The sequence below is a fragment of the Hypanus sabinus genome, chromosome 3, assembly GCF_030144855.1.
Source record: "Hypanus sabinus isolate sHypSab1 chromosome 3, sHypSab1.hap1, whole genome shotgun sequence".
NCBI classification, from domain to species: Eukaryota; Metazoa; Chordata; class Chondrichthyes; order Myliobatiformes; family Dasyatidae; genus Hypanus; species Hypanus sabinus.
Window position 1 is genome coordinate 184,523,380 of NC_082708.1, and position 18,251 is coordinate 184,541,630.

The following is an 18,251-nucleotide window of genomic DNA, read 5'->3' on the forward strand; positions in this document are numbered from 1 at the left end:
ACCTTAAATTGTATTAGTGAATGTTTGGCACATAACGATGATGTATTAACTAATTGAAGAATTCTATCCCAATTCTCACTAGAAATACTAAAACTAAGCTCTCTTTCCCAATCCTGTTTAGTCTTATAAAGAGGCTCTGAACGTATCTTCATAATTATATTATAAAGTTTTGAAATAAGCCCTTTTCTTTCTTTTTCTTTTCTTTCTAAATCTTTTTATTAATATTAGTTATATGGACAGAATACAGATGATATAATGATAAAGAAATTACCAACATACACATTCCATTACATATGAAAAAAAACATACATAATAGTTACAATATAAATGAGTTTACCAAGACATAAGCCATAAGATATATGTATGGACATAGTAAATCTAAATATTTCATAATGTATAATATTAAAAAAACAGAAAAAAGAAAGAAAAAAAAACAAAAAAATTTATATAATGCAGAACTAGCTAATCTAATCTAATAACTATAACTAATAAGTAATATAAAAGAAAAAAAAAACAAAAGAGAAGGAAAAAAAAGCGGGCTGTTTATAATATCTCACAAAAATAAGTATTCATCAATGCCGTCACTTCCGGTCCTCTCAAAATACATAAGCTGAAAGCTGGGAAATCAAATGAACTTGGCACAGGGTCATATTACATCATATGAAAATGTTGAATAAATGGTCTCCATAACTTTTCAAATTTAATAGAAGTCTCAAAAGTACCACTTCTAATTTTTTCTAAATTTAAACATAACATAGTTTGAGAGAACCAATTAAATACAGTGGGAGGATCAATTTCTTTCCAATTCAACAATATAGATCTTCTAGCCATCAGAGTTAGAAATGCAATCATTCGACGGGCTGAAGAAGATAAATGCAGTGAATCTAACATTGGTAAACCAAAAATTGCGGTAATAGGATGAGGTTGTAAATCAATATTCAAAACCGCAGAAATAATATCAAAAATATCTTTCCAATATTTCTCCAAAAATGAACAAGACCAAAACATGTGAGTTAAAGACGCAATTTCAGAATGACATCTATCACAAATAGGACTTATATGAGAGTAAAAATGAGCTAATTTATCCTTGGACATATGGGCCCTATGTACGACCTTAAATTGTATTAGTGAATGTTTGGCACATAACGATGATGTATTAACTAATTGAAGAATTCTATCCCAATTCTCACTAGAAATACTAAAACTAAGCTCTCTTTCCCAATCCTGTTTAGTCTTATAAAGAGGCTCTGAACGTATCTTCATAATTATATTATAAAGTTTTGAAATAAGCCCTTTTTGAAAAGGGTCTAATTCAAATAAACTCTCCAAAATATCTGAAGGCACAAAATTTGGAAACGTAGAGAGTACAGAACTTAAAAAATGTGTAATCTGTAAATATCTAAAAAAATGAAATCTTGGCAAGTTATATTTGTTGGATAATTGTTCAAAAGACATGAAACAATTATCTAAAAATAAATCAGAAAATCTTAGTAATCCCTTAGTTTTCCAAGCTGAATAAGCTTGATCTATAATGGAAGGGTGAAAAAAACAATTAGATACAATAGGACTATTTAAAACGAATTGAGTCAACCCAAAAAATCTCCAAAATTGAAACCATATACGCAATGTATGTTTAACTATTGGGTTGTCAATTCGTTTCGGCAATTTAGAAAGAGCAAAAGGGAGAGAAGTCCCTAAAATAGAACCCAAAGCATAAGCTGATACCGATTTAGTTTCTAAACTCACCCAAGAAGGGCCAAAAGATCCACCCCCATCTTTCAACCAACATAACAAATATCTAATATTAACTGCCCAATAGTAAAATCTGAAATTAGGTAATGCTAACCCGCCTTCCTTTTTTGTCTTCTGTAAATATGTTTTACCTAACCTGGGATTTTTATACTGCCATATATATGAAGAAATTTTAGAGTCAACATTAGTAAAAAAAGATTTCGGGATAAAAATTGGTATCGCTTGAAAAATATATAAAAACTTAGGTAAAATAACCATCTTAATAGCATTAATCCTACCTATTAGGGATAGAGACAAAGGTGACCACCTAGTAAACAAACCTTTAATCTGATCAATTAAGGGTAAAAAATTAAATCTAAACAAATCTTTATGGTTTTTTTGTGATTTTGATCCCTAAATAAGTAAAAGAGTCATTAACTAATTTAAAGGGTAAATTTCCATAAATTGGGACCCGTTTATTTAATGGAAACAATTCACTTTTATTAAGATTTAACTTATACCCAGAAAACTCACTAAATTGAGCTAATAATGATAAAACTGCTGGAATGGATTTCTCCGGGTTAGAAATGAATAGTAATAAATCATCTGCATACAAAGATAACTTATGAATATCTGTCCGAAGCCCTTTTTGAAAAGGGTCTAATTCAAATAAACTCTCCAAAAATCTGAAGGCACAAAATTTGGAAACGTAGGGAGTACAGAACTTAAAAAATGTCTAATCTGTAAATATCTGAAAAAATGAAATCTAGGCAAGTTATATTTGTTGGCTAATTGCTCAAAAGACATGAAACAATTGTCTAAAAATAAATCAGAAAATCTTAGTAATCCCTTAGTTTTCCAAGCCGAATACATGTGGCCCATTCCATCTTCTTGCAGTTATCATTGGCCAGGAGCTACAGAAGCTTGAAATCCCGCATCACCAGGTTCAGGAACTGCTATTCCCTTCAAACATTCAGTTCTTGAACCAACCTACACAGCACTAATCACTACCTCAGTACACCAACAATGGACTTAGTTTTCTGATTGAGTTCTTCTTAAAAACTGTGTATGATTTATGCTTATCTGATGAATGTTGTGTTTCTGAATTATGAACAAGTATGGTTTTCATTGCACCTGTGCGTATACACTCGGTTTCCACTTGATTGAGTACACCTGCACACTGGCTTGTTAATGCACATATCTAATCATCCAATCATGTGGCAGCAACTCAATGCATAAAAGTATGCAGACATGGTCAAGAGGTTCAGTTATTACTCAGACCAAGAATGGGGAAGAAATATGATCTAAGTGTTTTAACCATGAAAAGATTGCTGGTGCCAGGTGGGAAAGTTTGGACTAGCTGGGCTGAAGGGCCTACTTCCAAGCTATATGACTATGACTCCGTATCCCTCTAAACCTTTCCTATCCATGTATCTGACCAAATGTCCACTAAACGTTATAACTCTACCTGCCGATTGATTCCATAATGGTCTGGTACAGCAGTTCAAATGTGCAGGAATGTAAGAAGTCACAGGGAGAAGTGGACTCAGTACAATAAATCACAAGCTACCTTTGGTAGTATCTACATGAGATCCTGCCTCAAGAAGGCAACATCCATCATCAAAGATACCCAACATGTGGCCCAGACCAGCTTCTCATTGCTCCCATTGGGCAGGAGGAACAGAAGACTGAAATCCCACATCCCCAGGTTCAAGAACAGCTACTTCCTTCAACCATTCAGTTCTTGAGTCAACCTACATAACATGAGTCACTACCTCATCATAGCAACACTCTGACCACTTTGCACTCAAAGGGACTTCGTAATTAGACTAATAGAGTCACATACAGCATTGAAACCGGTCCTTCGGTCCATCTAGTTCATGTTGAACCATTATGCTGTCTAATCCCATCAACCTACATCTGGGCCATAACCCTCCATACCCATAGAGTCATCTTCCTTGGCCTCCATTGGTCAGGGTCAACCATGAGTGTTGCATTCTAGCTGTTTAGGTATGCAAGCCAGGGCAGTACGATATGGAGAGCAAGCTGTTGCCCACGTAGCAGGCTCCCCCTCTCCACGCATCTGACCAACCCAAATGAATGGCAGAGACCGATACACTTTGCCACCAGCAGCATTGCAGGAGTTGCCAGTCAGCATGGAACTCAGCGCAGGACTGGTTTAGGGACTGCAGCTCTGGATTTTTCCTCAGGGTTTTCTCACAAAGCCGTCCCCGTGAGTGGATATAGCTGCAAGGCTGTGGAGGTTTGAGATCAGAGTTTTCCTTCTAGGTGAGCTGCCAACCACGGCTGATGAGCCCCATCTGCCTGCAGTGACTGCTTTTAAGGTGCTAGTAACCCTCCATTGCCCCTTCTTCTTTCGGTAGAAATTGTTCCATTGGGCTTAGTAACACAGGAGCTGGACTTGGTTGTCAGAAGATATTTGAGACTGCACCATTGGGAGCATTTAATAGGTAATGGGAGCTTAGCCCCACTACTTCCCCTGGCTATAACAACCTTAAGGAACCATAAGATCATAGATCAATTTATATATAAATTAATTAATTCATGTTTTCCTTGAGAATGCTGCTTATCTGGAGCTGCACACCTATGATGCTGCTACAAGTAAGTTTTTCTTTGCACCTGTGCATCCGTGTGCTTGTTCACACAACCGTAAACTCAACTTTGATATTTGAAATTTGTGGGTATTATTGTTAGACGGCTAAGTTGGAATTCGGCTTGAATCTTATCATTAAAAAGATTGAAGAACAAAGGCGTTCTCTTTGTGTGGGTTTTACAGAACCTCAATTAGTCATGCCATTATTCCAGTGCAGATGGCTCAGCCAACCACAGCTCATTTGTGAGATTCACTATGAGTTGCATTTACCAACACAGTCAACCTGACCTGAAGAGCCGAGTCATGGACTTCTCATCTGTCTTGCTGACTTGCTGTTAATAGGAAGGCAATAACAGTCTTGCAGAACCCCACAGCAGAGAGTCACAGAGTTAAACAGCTTGGGAACAGGCTCACGGAAACAATCTCTTCTAAACTCTAGACACAAAAGATTGTGCAGATGCTGGAATCCGGAGGAACGCAAACACAGCACGCACACGCACACACACACACACACACACACACACACACACGCACACACACACACACACACACACACGCACACACGCACACACGCACACACGCACACACACACACACACACACACACGCACACACACACACACACACACACACACACACACACACACAATGCTGGTCAGGCAGCATCTCTGGAGTAAAATAAACAGATGACGTTTTGGGTCAAGTGTGATATGAGTCTTGACCCAAAATATCTTCCTCTCCATAGATACTGCTTGATCTGCTGAGTTCCCCCAGTATTTTGTGTGCTATTCTTTTGAAGGGTAGTGGGGTGAAGATACATCTCTGCTAAAGGTGATATAAGGTGCTCCTTCCCGCCGCTAGCCCTTGGGCAAGGTGTAGCACCTGCTTAGGCACCCCCACCCCACTAATCAGGGTCACATGAAGCCATGGGAGCAGGTGGTGGTTGGTTGTTTGAGCAACTGGTGCATATCACAAGTCCTGATTATGCGACAACTGACTTCAGGGGCACGCAATCTCTGAAAAGTATTGGTAATGGCTGAGTATTGGTAATCTTGTAAAGACACTGCTCGGAAGAAGGGAATGATAAACCAGTTTAGTTGAAAAGTTTTGCAAGAAAAATCATGATCATGACAGATGGAAGACCATGATTGCCCACGTCATACAGCACGACACATAATGATGATGATAATGATAATGCTGGACTCTTCTCAACTCCCTTGCCTTTCCTGTGTACCTGTGACCTACTGCAGTGAGCTATGGACACAGTTCAGCACATCACAGAAATTAGCTTCACCTCCATAGACTCTGTGTACCTTTCTCGTTGGCTCAGTAAAGCAGCCAACATAATCAAAGACACCAACAACCCAGAGATTCGCTCTTCTCCCCTACCCCATTCGGCAGAAGATACAAAAGTTCAAGGACAGCTTCCTACTCACTGAGTTGAGTCCTCTTGTATAATGAGATGGAACCTTGAACTCACAATCTTCCTTGCCTTGGACCTTGCATCTTATAATCTATTTGCACTGAATTTTCTCTGCAACTGTAACACTTAGTTCTGCATTTTGTTTTTACTTTTCCTTTGTGCTACCTCAACGCACTGATGTGATGAAATGATCTGCATGCACGGCATGCAAAACAATGTTTTTCTCTGTCCCTCTACACAAATGAAATGAAACCAATTTGCCCATTTAAATTTGGCCCAAATCACCCAAGTTGCCTAGCTGAGCTAGTTCCACTTGCGTGAGTTTTACCAATATCCCTCTGAAACTTTCCTATCTACGTGGCTGTCCAAATGTCCCTTAGGTGTTGTAATTTGTCCCTGCTTCTATCACTTCCTCTGTGTGCTCTTGCTCCTCAAGTCCCTATAAAATATTTCTCCTCTCACCCTAAACCTATGCTGTCTAGTTTTAGTCTCTCCTGCCCTAATGACCACTGAGTTCATCTATGTGCCTTGTGATTTTATAAGGCCAATCTCCAGCCTCTGTGCTCCAGTGAACGAAGCACTGGCTTATTCAGTCTTGCTTTATAATTCAAGCCCTCCTGTCTCTGTAACATAATTGTGCAGAGGAAGATTTCAATGGGTTGATTGAGCTGGACAATTTGAAAAGCTGTACAGTTTGCTTCAGAACTCAATATTATCCATTCTCAATATACTTTATTTATTGCTCTCAAATTATTTATTTATTATCTTTTTTTTCTCAGCTCAAGCTGGCTCAAGGGGGCATAGCCAATTTCTCAATTGCTAGGACTATACTAGTGGTGTTTAGTATTGTAGCTTTCTGAAGACTTACACAAATATTGCTGCTTAGCCCTAATTGTTTAATGCTATTGTATAGTGACTTTCGGATGATAACAGTTGTAAGTATTACTATTGGGACAATATATACTCTGTTCATGTTCCATAGTCTTTCAATTTCCTGTTTTAATGCAGTATACTTCTGGTATTTTTTGCTTATTTATTTCTGTATGTTATGTATGTTTGAAATGGCTATATCTATTAAGTAAGTTGATCCTGCTTGTTTATCCTGTAATATTATATCTGGATGGTTATTATGGATTGCCTGATTTGAATCAGTCATAGTATAAATTGCAGCACTCTGACTATAAAACTGGACCAGACTTGTATTTATAGTAAGGTATAGTGTCTTTTATGAGTTTGTATTTTAAAGCAAGATTTTGGTGATCGATGTTTAATAATAATAATATCTATAATTACTACAATTATCAGTTTTTTGTATTTGCACATTTTGTCTCCTTTTGCACATTGGTTGTTTGTCTTTGTTTGCATGTCATTTTTCATTGATTATGTTGTGTTTCTTTGTCCTCCTGTGAATGACCGTAAGAAAATGAATCTCTGGGTAGTGTACGGTGACATATGCACACTTTGATAATAAAGTTACTTTTGAAGGTTTTGAACTCACCCAACCCTACACATCCCCTTCAACACAGCAGACTCCCCTCTGCTAACACTTAACATAGAAACATAGAAAACCTACAGCACAATACAGGCCCTTTGGCCCATAAAGTTGTGCTGAACATGTCCTTACCTTAGAAATTACCTAGGGTTACTCATAGCGCTCTACTTTCCTGAGCTCCATGTACCTGTCCAGGACTCTCTTCAGAGACTCTACCGTATACACCTCCACAACTGTCGCCGGCAGCCCATTCCACGCACTCACCATTCTCTGCATAAAAAACTTACCCCTGACATCTCCTCTGTACTTACTTCCAAGCACCTTAAAACTGCGCCCTCTCATGTTAGCCATTTCAGCCCTGGGAAAAAAGCCTCTGACTAACACAATCAATACCTCTCATCATCTTATACACCTCTATCAGGTCACCTCTCATCCTCCATCGCTCCAAGGAAAAAAGGCCAAGTTCGCTCAACCTATTCTCATAAGGCATGCTCTCCAATCCAGGCAACATCCTTGTAAATCTCCTCTGCACCCTTTCTATGGCTTCCATGTCCTTCCTGTAGTGAGGCAACCAGAACTGAGCACTCCAAGTGGGGTCTGACCAGGGTCCTATATAGCTGTAACATTACCAACATTTAGTTCTGTCCTCTTTAGAAAGCAGGTATTGAACCTGCTTCTCAACCCGAAAGGTAATCAGATTACTGATGGATGGAATCATAAAATGTGTAGTGCATAGTGTGAGGCCAGTCAGCCCACAGAGTCTCTGCTAGCTGTGGGTAGAATATCACGTACATTCCCTCTGTGGCTTTCCTCCAGGTGCTCTGATTTTCTCCCACATTCCAAAGATGTATGGGTTAGCGTCGTATGTGTGGGCATGCTATGCTGGTGCCGGGAGTATGGTGACACTTGTGGCTTTCCTCCAGGACTCGCTCGGACTGTGCTAGTTGTGCCTTTCACTGTATGGTTCGATGTTTCAATGTGCATGTGACAAATAAAGCTAATCTGATACTCTGCTAAATCTTTCTCTTATATGTTCATCCATCTCTTTAAAAAGACCCGAACGGATCAAATGATGCCAATTTGGATCATGTCAATGCATCAAACCTGTCATAGATGCTGCTCGACCTGCTGGCTCCCTCCAGCAGATTGTTCGATGCTCTAGGTGTGTACAGCTGCAGCTTTCTGTGCCTCCATATGTTCCTTTGTTGACATCAGATGAAACTGCTGATCCAAGTGGCACGAGACCACATGGCCATAAAATATAAGGAAAAAATTAGACCATTCAGCCCATTGAATCTGCTCCATCGTTCACTCATGGCTTTTTCTTTCAACCTATTCTCTCAACTTTTCCTTGTAAACCTTAACACATTTGCCAATCAAGGACCTATCAATCTCCACCTTAAAAACATTCAATAATCTGTCCCCACAACTCTCTGTGGCAACAAGTTTGACAGATTTACCACACATTAGCTGAAGGAATTCTCATTACCTCATTTTATAGGGAGATCCTTTTACTCTGAGGCTATGCCTTTGGGTCCTTTACTTTACTTTATTGTCACCAAGCAATTGATACAAGAGCGTACAATCGTCACAGTGATATTTGTTTCTGCACTTCGCGCTCCCTGAAGTACAAATCAAAGTAAACAGAATAAAAATTTAAATTATAAATCATAATTAGAAAATAGAAAAGAGAAAGTAAGATAGTGCAAGTCAGGTCCGGATATTTGGAAGGTACGGCCCAGATCCGGGTCAGGATCTGTTCAGCAGTCTTATCACAGTTGGAAAGAAGCTATTCCCAAATCTGGCTGTACGAATCTTCATGCTCCTGAACCTAGACTTTCCCACCACTAAACTCAGTAATAGACAGGTTACTGAAGTGTTTGATTAGAGCTATCAACCCCTTCTGGACCCTCTCCAGGGAATGCACATCATTCCTTAGATACAGGGACCTAAGTTGCTCACAGTTCATTGCAACTGTCACTAGGTATATTTAAAGCATAAGCTAATTAGTTCTTGATTAGATTCATAGAGCCATAGAGAAGTACAGCACAGAAACAAGCCTTTTGGTCCATCTAGTCCATGCTGCATCACTTAATCTGCCTACTCCCATTAACCTACACCAGGACCATAGCCCTCCATATCCCTACAATCCATATACCTATCTAAACTTCTCTTAAATGTTGTAATTAAGCTTGCATGCACCACTTGCTCTGGCAGCTTGTTCCACACTCTCATAGACCTCTGACTGAAGAAGCTTATCTTCATGTTCTCCTTAAAATTTTCACCTTAACCCATGACCTCTGGTTGTAGTCCCTCCCAACCTCAGTGGAAAAAGCCAGCTTGCATTTATCCTATTTATACCCCTCCCTTCAGCCTTCTGAGGAATAAAGTCCTAACCTATTCAATCTTTCCTTATAATTCCGGTCCTCCAGTCCTGGCAACATTCTTGTAAGGGTGTCAAAGGTTACAGGGAAAAGGCAGGAGAATGAGGTTGAGTGGGATAATAAATCAGGCCACTTATAGAATGGCGGAACAGAGTCAATGGGCAAAATGGCCTAATTCTACTGAAATGACTTATGGTCTTATGATCTTAACTTTTTCTGACAGAGCTTGGTACTTATATGGAACAAGCTGCCAGAGGAAGCATTGAGGCAGGTTCAGAAACAACATTCAAATGACATGAATAGGATGAGTTTAGAGAACCCTGTCCAAATGGGGATAAATAGGTCTAGTTTGTTGGCCAGCATGGTTGGCATGGATGAGTTGGATTGAAGTCTGTTATCCTGCTGTGTGACACTGTGACGGTGCACTCTGTGACTTGGCTTCCATTACTCTCAGTGGTGGAGAGTTCCATCAATTCATCATTCTCTGGATGAAGGTTCTCGGTTCTAGATACGAGGACCAAAATTGCTCACAATATTCCAAATACAGTAAGACATCGGAACAGACTTAAGCCATTTGGCCCATCGAGTCGGCATGGCAATTGCATCATGCCTGATCTATTATCCGCTCAACCCCATTCTCCTACCTTCTCCCTGTAACCTTTGACACCCTGACTAATCAAGAACCTATCAACTTCCACTTTAAATATACTCAATGATTTTGCCTCCATAGCCATCCATGGCAATGAATTCCACTGATTCACTACCTTCTGGTTAAAGAAATGTCTCCTCATCTCTGTTCTAAATGGACGTCCCAACCTGGGATCCATGATCCAATTACTTAATGGCATATGTGCATGCCATAAAAAAAGGTTGGGGAAACCCTGCTCTGGTCTGAGGCTGTGCCCTCTGTTCCTGGACTCCCCCACTACAGGAAACATCCTCCCCACATCCACTCTATCTAGCCCTTTCAATATTTGAAAGGTTTTAGTGAGATTCCCCCTCCCCCACCCATTCTTCTAAACTCCAGTGAGAACAGGCTAAGAGCTGTCAAATGCCCCTCATACATTAACCCTTTAATTCCCAGGATCATTCTCACAAATCGCCTCTGAGCCCTCTCCAATGCCAGCACATCTTTTCTCAGATATGTGGATAAGGGGCCCAAAACTGCTCACAATAGGGTCTCGGCTTGAAACATCAACTGTTTATTCTTTTCCATAGATGCTGCTTGGCCTGCTGAGCTCCTCTAGCATTTTGCTTGGATTTCCAGCATCTGCAAATTTTTTCTTGTTTTTTTCACAATACTCTGTGTGGTCTGACCAATGTCTAATAAGGCTTCAGCATTACATCCTTGCTGTTATATTCTAATGCTCTCAAAACGAATGCTAGCATTGCATTTGCCTTCACTACCGCCGACACAATGTCCTGACCAATTCCATATAAAGCCTCAGTAGTCCACCCTTGTTCCAAACCTCTCAACGTGAATGTATTTGCATTGTTCTGTTTCTCTCAGAATGAATGCTAGCATTTCATTTACCTTCTGCATTGCATTTACATGAGATGGTTTCTCCCTGTGACCATATGGTGGGCAAATCTAAATCTCCATGTTCCGCTGCTCCCAAACACAAGCAGAGGTTGCAGGATGACACAATGCAGCGAGCAAGCCGTATAAATTCTAATTCGTCTTGCTTGCTGGTGCTCATTAACCTATTGGATCTTAGCCCTCGGGCCATCTATTCATCACATGCTCTGCCAACAATCTTCAGATTGTTGCACCCAAAAAAAACAGGGACTTGATGATATTGCGAGCTTTTGCTTTGAAATCAAATTCAAATTGGTTTTGATCTGTTTGGAGGATAGAGATAATGAGATTAATTTGGTCGACCTGTGCTAACTGAGCATTCATTATGAAATTATGATTGATAGCATGTCAGAAATTGCAGCAATCTATTGGGCGTAGATGCAATTAAAGTGACTGAAAAAAAGCTAATGGCCTGCATCATACTTCATCGTCGCTTCCAAGGATTTCTTTATAGCCTATAAATTTTGTACAGTGTAAGATGGCCATGCTCTCTTCCCGTTGCTGCCATCGAGCAGGAGGTACAAGAGCCTTAGGTCCCATATCAGCAGGTTCAGGAATAGTTAACCATCAGGCTCCTGAACCAGTGTAGATAACTTCACGCACTACAACACCAAACTGATTCCACAGCCTATTGTCTAATTTCCAAGGCCTCTACAACCCATGTTCTTGGTATTATTTGTATTTCCACAATTCATCTTCTTTTGTATGTTGGTTGCTTGTCAGTCTTTTTGTTTGCGTGTAGCTTTTCATTGATCCTCACATATTTCTTTGATCTCTGTCAATGCCTGCAAGAAAATGGATCTCAGTGTAGTATATAGTGGCATATAAGCACTTTGATAATAAACTTACTTTGAACTTTGAACTTTAACATTTCCAGGAAATGGGTGTGAATTGAGGTCTCAAACAAGAGAACATCTGCAGTTGCTGGAAATCCGAGTAACACATACAAAATGCTGGAGGAACTCAGCAGGTCAGGCAGCATCTATGGAAAAAAGGTCATGGAGGATCGCACCCAACTTGAAGAAAGCTCTCAGGTGATGGAATGGATACAGTGTGGAAGTTACAAGGAAAGTGAAGAAGAAACAGGGCACCTATCAAATGAGACAGTTAGCACCAGTTTCCCCTAGTAAATAAAGAGTGTTGAGTGAATGTCAATGATTGGAAAGAAATTGGAAAACATCACAAAGTGTGTTAACTTTAGCAATTGATGACCATCAAGTGTAATACTTAATACAGAAGTAGGAAACAATCAATTAAATGTTTCAAAATACACTCAGTGTTCACACTATTAGGTACATCTGTACACCTGTTTGTTAATGCCATTAGCTAATCAGCCCGTCTTGTGGCAGCAACTCAGTTCATTAAAGCATGCAGACATGGTCAAGGGGTTCAGTTTTTGCTCAGTTCAACATGAGAATAGGGAAGAAAAGTGACTTTGGCCATGGAATGATTGTTGGTGCTGGGTGGGGTGGTCTGAGTATCACAGAAACTGCGATTTTCTGGGATTTTAACACACTACAGTCTCTAGAGTTCACAGAGAATGGTGTGAGAAACGAAAAACAACATTCAGTGAGTGGTAACTCTGGGAGAAAATGCCTTGTTAATGAGAGAGGTCAGAGGAGAATGGCCAGACTGGTTCAAGCCGACAGGCAGTTGACAGTAACTTAATTAACCATGCATTACACCCATAGTGTGCAGAAGAGCTTCTGAACGCATCGAATCTGGAAGAGGACGGCAGCAGCAGAAGATCATGAACAGACACTCAGTCGCAATTTTATTAGGCACAGGGCACGGCTAATAAACCGGCCACTAAGTGTATTTTAAATAGAAAGCAGTTCTTTAGAAAATAGGTATTTTGTCACACGTCAATTACCTTCACTGAGGGTTAACAAAACACAAACTGAGAGACTGGGTTTAACCCAAAACTATGTTTCAGCCAACATCGACGCGATGGGCTGCACGGCCTCATACTGAGCAGTAAACATCTATAATTATCCCGAATCATTGGATGAGAGCCTCCGTGGAGACTGGGTGCGGATAAACGGTTCTTTAGGAATAAAGAGACTGGTCGCGGGAAATAGCTTTAAACACGGGAGAAAATTGATTCTCACTTATGTCTTATTTTCATCCAGTTTGTGTTCCTTAAATTGCTGAAACTATTACACTAAAAATATTAATCTTTCATATATTGAAAATATTTCATCGCGGGTTAATTAACCAGCGCTGTGCCCACGCGGCCGTGGTTCTGGTGAAGCGCTGTCCGTGTCGCTTATATTTCCAAACCCGAAAGGACATACGTTTCGTGCAAGTCAGTTTGTGAAAGGATTCCTGCGAAATGCGGGCCGTCTTTGCTAGATGTAATGTACACTGCCTCAGGAGAGTGCACCGACAATCGCCACTTTTACCGGTTGAATATATTTCAATAATAATGCATTATCCAAGAGTATAGAATGTGATTAAATAATAGGTTGTCGAAATGTAATGGGCATATATTTGTCCCAGGATAATGCATTATGCTCTTATAATTAACAACAATAAAATAATATGAATACGTTTATGTTCTACAACCTGTGCCCCGTGCAAGCTGGCGATTCCATTAACTAAATATAAGATATGTAATGATCACAAAGCCATTTTTAAAAACACAAGGAACTAATCTATAATATAATGCAAAGGGCATACATACGAATGTATTTATGTGTTTTGCATACACACATTCGCATGTATGTATACCGTTTGCATTATAAGAACATAAGACCATAGGATAAGGGAGCAGAATTAGGCCATTTGGCCCATCCAATCTGTTTTGCCATTTCATCATGGCCGATCCAATTTCCCTCTCAGCCCCAATCACCTGCCTTCTCCCCGGATGCCTTCATACCCAGACTAATCAAGAATCTATCAACCTCTGCCTTAAATATACGTATAGACTTCGCTTCCGCAGCTGTCTGTGGCAAAGAATTATGTTATATATTAGTTTACTGTTTATATTTATGTAACATTATGTTACATATTTATGTCACATTATGTGTATAATACATATATTATATCTATATATAATGTATATTTATTATATGTATAGTGTTTATTACACACATTTAATTATATGAATATAAACGTAAAATGTATCTATAATATATATTCATTGATTATAGATAAAATATAACGCACGTATTACTCACACAAGATGTATATATGATGTATACATTATATTATGTGAATATAAACGGTAAATGGTGGCATAACAAATATAAACGAATCCAATTTTCGCCCCAAATTGGCATAAATAAAATACATTATAAATCGTCTGCGTTAATATTTCCTTTGTATTTTAATTGTATGTTTTATTTCTGTTAATTTTCCCCATATCATTGTTTTTTAATAAAGTATAAATATTTAAATAATTTTACAGATTGTCTCAACATGTTGCAACACTTTTCATGTAACGCTCTTTTATAGTTGAGTATAAATCAATTAAATATTTAAAACCATTTATAACGCCGCAGTTTGCTGTTCTGATTTTCGTTCTACAGCTTACTTCTCGATATATTTTTCTTTCGTTCCCTTCTGGCCGCGAAACACAGCGCTATCTTCTTCAGTAGTCGCAAATCGTCAGATGGTGTCACCTTGACCCGATTCCGACCGACCCGGGTCTGAGGTAACTACAGTCAGCGTAAAAGAGTGAGCGGACTTCAACTGCTGACATTTTTCTAACGAGAAAATTATCCAGCAGCCGGTATTAGTCATTCTGCATCTCTCATTTTGAGGAAGCTTTCAATATCTGTTTAACATCGCACGCCAAGTCCTCGCATCTTCATTATGTCGTTGGCCGGTCCCAATAAATCTACGAGCCGGTTCAAATCTAATGATTCGCTGAATAATTCGCTTTCTGTAACAGGGAATTGACGGAGAGCATTTTAATTATTGCGGAGAAATTGCGTTAAATATAATTTGATAAGGACCGCGTTCTAAATGTGTCTGAGAGATGCAATTTGCCCTCTCTATAAGTTGGTGCGAGTGTTATTAAGAGTTACCGATGAGAGCGTGGCAAGTTTAACAGGATAAGCAGTAAGCAAGGAGATAATGTTCTCTAACGTACATTGTCAATACTTCGTGGCGTGGACGTGGGCAAGAAGGGGCAGCTGTTACAATTGAAGTCGCCGATTATGAAATCGTTCAGTGACGGCGAGTCAGAGATGCGGGTGAAAGGCAGAGAATTTCAGCCAAAGAGAAAGAACAGACCTAACTCCGGAAAAGGGAGCGAGGGCGAATTAAAACACGAAGAAAACAAAGCTGAAAAGACAAACAAATTAAGACAGCGAGGACAGAATGGGGTGGGGGTAGAAGTGAAGAAATCCCTTGTTAAATCAGGCCTTTGACGAGCGACCAAGAGGACTCCCAGCAACTCAACTCTCAACTAAAGCAATACCCTTATAATCAAAACAACGTGTATCCCTTTTCTAATTAACTAACTACTTAATATCTAATATATACGTATTGAATAATTTAATTGACCGATTCCTACCTCTATATTTATGTTATCAATCTATTTATCATTGTCTATTTAATCTATATCTCTTTTCCACATGACTATGCTTTGGTTTGTGTCCATAACTCTCTCAGATAACGGCGCCATCATTGGATTCGACAACTACTGTTCCTAATCCTTATGACTTATTTCTTATTCTTCCTTGTTGTATTTGCAGAGTTCGGTTTTGTTTGCACATTGGTTGGTTGCCCATCTTTCTTTGTGTGCAGTTTGTTATTCATTCTAATATTCTAATTTGTTTCTTTGCATTTACTGTGAATACCCGAAAGTCGATGAATCGCAGGGCAGTATATGGTGACATTTATGTGCTTTATTAATAAAATTTACTTTGAACGTTGAAGGAGGAAAGAATTCGGGATCGCTATCAAATCCCAGAGAAACAGAAATATAACTAGTAGCAATCTCATTCACCCCACCTTTTAAAATTTCGTTGAACTAAACTACAAATTGGAAGGGTTAATAAAATACGTTATAAATTACATTAATTGCTGAATGTTTTTTTATACCAAATTAGTGTCATTTCATTTTGATCAATACAACCGAAAGTGTTAACTATTTGACCTCTAATATTTTTGTTGGTTGTATTGTGATTTTATTTAATAAATTTGTACTAACAAATGGACGCCTGTTTCGTTTTCCTAGCTGGAGGGGCTTTTGACTGTTGTTATTCGCGAGGCGGCTGCAGAATTTGTATTGGGATATAAATTGTTTTGAATGAAATCTCAGTAGAACAAGAGGGTACTCTTTCCGTATGTTTGGAAAAATAAAAAGAACTCGTGTTTGTAAATGGAGTCTGCCTGACTCAAATGTAAGGTGACTTTAAATAGCGTTTTATTCTCTTTTAGGAAGAATGCCTAAGTGGTAGATGGTGTGAAATTAAACGGTCTGTGACATCATAAGACTCCAAGCGACAGCTTCGCGCTAAGTAACAACACGAATTTAACGGTAGTCTTTCCTTAATCCACAAAATATATAAATTAATTATTTAAATACAAATTAGCCGAATTAATGCTGAAGGGTCTTTGATGAGAAACATTAACTCTATTTCTCTCTCCCCAGGTGCCGCCTTGCCTGCAAAATGTTTCCAGCTTTTTGTCGATATGAATCGTCTTTCAGGAATTGGCTGGGTCCGTTTTTTCGCCACTCTCCTGCTGTACGTAGGGGAAGCTAATGCGATGCAGCCTCAGATGCAGGGCTTAGTCGGAGTTGTTAACCCTTACGGCATGTGGATCGACCACGGGTGAAATATGAGTATTAAACACATTTCAGAGCATCTGTAGACTACAAGTGTTTGTGTGTGTGATAGAGAGAGAGAAAGAAACAGAGATTATATGTGTGAGAGAGAAACATTATTGTGTGTGTGAGAGAGAGAGAGAGAGAGAGAGAGAAACATTATTGTGTGTGTGAGAGAGAGAAACATTATTGTGTGTGTGTGTGTGTGTGTGTGTGAGAGAGAGAGAGAGAGAGAGAGAGAGAGAGAAACATTATTGTGTGTGTGTGAGAGAGAGAGAGAGAAACATTATTGTGTGTGTGAGAGAGAGAGAGAGAGAGAGAGAGAAACATTATTGTGTGTGTGAGAGAGAGAAACATTATTGTGTGTGTGTGAGAGAGAGAGAGAGAAACATTATTGTGTGTGTGTGTGTGTGTGAGAGAGAGAGAGAGAGAGAGAGAGAGAGAAACATTATTGTGTGTGTGTGTGTGTGTGAGAGAGAGAGAGAGAGAGAGAGAGAGAGAGAGAAACATTATTGTGTGTATGTGTGTGTGTGTGTGTGTGTGTGTGTGAAAGAGTGAGAGAGATGACTGTGAGTGACTGTGTGTGAGGGGTAAGTGTGACTCTGTGTGAGGGGTAAGTGTGACTGTGTGTGAGGGGTAAGTGTGACTGTGTGTGAGGGGTAAGTGTGACTGTGTGTGAGGGGTAAGTGTGTGCATATATGTGGAGCGGTACGTGTGAGTATTTATGTGTGTGAATGTCGTACGATGAGTTTGTGTTTGGTGTGTGTTCGTTATTGTGTGTTTGTACGGGTTAAGTATGTGTCGAGTGTGTGTGTGTGTGTGTGTTGCGGGGAGAGTGGAGCGGACACAAGATGAACAATGAGATTCAATGGCGTGACACCCCTCTCCCCCATTTGCTCCCTCTCCCGACCGCAATCACAGGGGTGCTTCTGCTGATTTCAGAAGCATTCGGAGCAAGTACGAGATGTTAGAGAGGTAGAGGTCCCATGTAATTGGGTCAACCATTGGCAGAATTTGAGAAAGGTGGCTAAGGGGGCAAGAAATGGAAAGGTAGCGTAATGTTAGGGTGGAATTGTAGACCCCAAATAATATAAAGCGGCGTAGGGGGCGAATTGCATTGTTTCGTGGAACAGGAAGCGACAGGATGGGCCGAATAAAATTATCCGCTGCTGAATGGAAAAAGTGAGGCGGCAAAAAAAAGAGAGCCTGGCACTAATTCATAAATAAATGCATCAGCGAAAACAGCT